The 2,918-nt window shown below is 40.2% G+C and overlaps 1 pseudogene; it reads left to right on the top strand.

The window, feature by feature from the left end:
- Positions 1 to 1,206: 1,206 nt before the first annotated feature.
- Positions 1,207 to 1,779, top strand: LOC102882336 (annotated as a pseudogene).
- The last annotated feature ends 1,139 nt before the right edge of the window (positions 1,780 to 2,918 follow it).

The raw sequence follows: 2,918 nt of genomic DNA, 5'->3' as shown, positions 1-2,918 counted from the left end.
TTTTAGGACAATAATGCCATGAGAGACCATCTATACTGGCAGAAGGAGGTTTGTCTTGTAGGTGCTCCACCCTGAAGAGGGTGATGATGCAGGCAGGTGGGCATAGGTCACTGGAGTGAGCTGAGCCAGAACCCTGGAGAAATGAAGAGGAAAGTGTGAGGGAGGTCAAGGAGGAAGGAGACAAGGGCATGTGATGTGGACTTAGCAGTTATCAAAAGGTGATCTGAGAAGAGCAGACAAGGGGACTCTGGGTTCTAGGCCTATTTCTGAATAGCTGCCAGTAAGAATGGGCTGAGCCTGTTTGCCCACCCAACCCAATGCAGGCCCTGATGGCCTGATCACATATTCATCTCTTTAACAGTATTTACTGAGGGCCTGCTATGTGCCAGGCACTTACCAGACACTAGACACCTTTGCAGTCCTTATCCTGAACCCTCTTCTCCTGTTCCACCCTTAGATGTTTATATTTCCCAGGGTTTTGTTCTTGGGGACAATGCCAAGGCACCCTCCTTGGCTGATGTGACCTAGAACCACAGACATGCATAGCCTTCAGTACTGGCTGTCTCTCTGACCACATAGCCCACAGGATTTTCAGATTCATCAGTTCCTAATACAGCTTTTTCTCTTCAAGCTCACCCTGCCATGGTCTCCCTGTCACCAGATCCAGACATTTGGGAATCATCCCAGACTCTGCTCTCTCTTTCAATCCGGTGGCCAATCCAAGCAGACTGCCAGGCGATGTATTGTATCTGGGCCTGTGGAATGTAAAGGCCCATGAGAGTTAATGGCTTTATAAGTGCAGAGCTTTGTTATTGAGTAAGCTAAAGCATGTAGAAATCGAAAGACCATCAGAGCAAACAAGTGAAATAATTCATAATCTTCTATCCATGAGATTGTGAAGGAAAAAGAAATTTGTGCTAGTTTTACTGTTGCATCTCAGACTGCAAAAGTTACAATCACAGTGTGTGGAAGTATTTAGTTAACGCATTAAATTTATGTCTGGAAGACATGAGCAGAGAGCATGTTCTGATTGATTGCAGTGAAATGCACCAGAAAGCATTGAACCTATATGAAGACTTCAGCAAGGGATTCCCTGAAAAGAACAACACCAAGCCATTTACTGCAAGTAAGGAATGGTTACATAGATTCAGGAATAGGTTTGGACCACAAAATATAAAAATTAATGGAGCTGTCTTTGATGCATCTACTGCGAGGATGAAGACCATTCTCAGCAATCAGACTGTTGACATTCCGGAAAATGTGGACATCTCTCTGAAGGGACGCTCAGTTACTGTGAAGGGCCCCAGAGGGACCCTGCAGAGGGACTTCAATCACATCAATGTAGAATCCAGTCTACTTAGAAAGAAAAGGAAAAGAATTGGCGTTGACAAACAGTGAGGAAATAGAAAGAAACTGGCTACTGTTCGCACTGCCTGTAGTCGTGTACAGAACATGATCAAGGGTGTTACACTGGGCTTCCGTCGTGAGATGGGCCCGTGTATGCTCACTTTCCCATCAACGTCATTGTTCAAGAGAATGGTTCTTTTGTTGAAATCCGAAAATTCTTGGGTGAAAAATACATTTCCAGGGCTCAGGTGAGGTCAGGTGTTGCTTGTTCAGTATCTTAAGCTCAGAAAGATGAGTTAATTCTTGAAGGAAATGACATTGAATGTGTATCAAATTCAACAAGCCACAGCAGTTAAAAACGAGGATATCAGAAAAATTTGGGATGGTATCTATGTTTCTGGAAAAGAAGCAGTTCAGCAGTCTTATGAATAAGATCTAAGTTGTCCAGCTACAGAGACACCAAAATGTCAGATGATTCCTCAGACTTATTTGTGATATTTTAAAGATGCAATAAAAGTTGTGTATTAAAAAAATTACTGGAGAGGTTGCATCTGCTACATTTCCATTAGGATTGAAAAAGCTGATTAAGGAGAAAGGATACCATCCAAAGCAAGTCTTCAATTGTGATGAAACCGGGCTCAAGTAGAACCTACATTCATAAAACTGCAAAGGAGGCACCAGGGCATGAAACACGGAAGGGTAGATTAACTTTGGTAGTATGTGGCAACACTGCAGGGCACATGATAAAGCCAGGCATGGTGTACAGAGCAAAAGAACCCAAGAACTCTCAAAACAAAAACAGTCTTGGCAACATAATCAGAAAGCTTGGGTAACAGCCATCTTTTCTATGGAATAGTTCCACAAATGCATCACAAAATGGTGAGTACAGTACAATAAGATATTTTGAAAGAGAGACCACATTCACATAATTTTTATTATAGTATATTGTTATAATTGTTTTATTTTATCAGTTATTGTTAATCTCTTACTGTGCCTAATTTATAAATTAAACTTTATCATAAGTATGTATTTATAAGAAAAACCATAGTATATATAGAGTAAAGACACCCACTGAAGCTCTTGGAATGTATCCCCCATGGATAAGGGGGCATCACGGTACATGTTAAGTGAGAAAATGGTCGAGGACAATTTAAGACCTCGTGTAGCAAGTCTTTACCCTCAAGCTTTTGGCTGAACTATAGAAACTCAATATGCAATAAAACCACCCGTTTCCTGAACCAGATAAACTCTTTTTATTAGTGAGAAGCATCATATAGATAGCGATTTATGTGTCCTTTATGTAAGTACAGAAATGTTTAGCCAATATATTGTATTCACATTTTATGAGAGATTTTAGGGGAAAAAAAATTGGTACATGGATTGCTTTGAATCTTGGTAGGAAAGCAAATTAAAAAAAAAAATCCAACTGCTGAGTATGGTAATAACATGCAGATAATAGGCCAAACAACAGTATGCATATAAGAGAAACGGATAAACCAGTCGTCCAAATTAAGATTTGCCTATGTGATGTGATAGTAAAGGAAATAGTTTAATAATACTTATGATTAAAA

This window comes from Pteropus alecto, unplaced genomic scaffold (genome assembly GCF_000325575.1).
Source record: "Pteropus alecto unplaced genomic scaffold, ASM32557v1 scaffold146, whole genome shotgun sequence".
Classification (NCBI taxonomy): domain Eukaryota; kingdom Metazoa; phylum Chordata; class Mammalia; order Chiroptera; family Pteropodidae; genus Pteropus; species Pteropus alecto.
The sequence above is the reverse complement of the archived record's forward strand: the minus strand, read 5'-3'. Positions and strand labels throughout refer to the sequence as shown.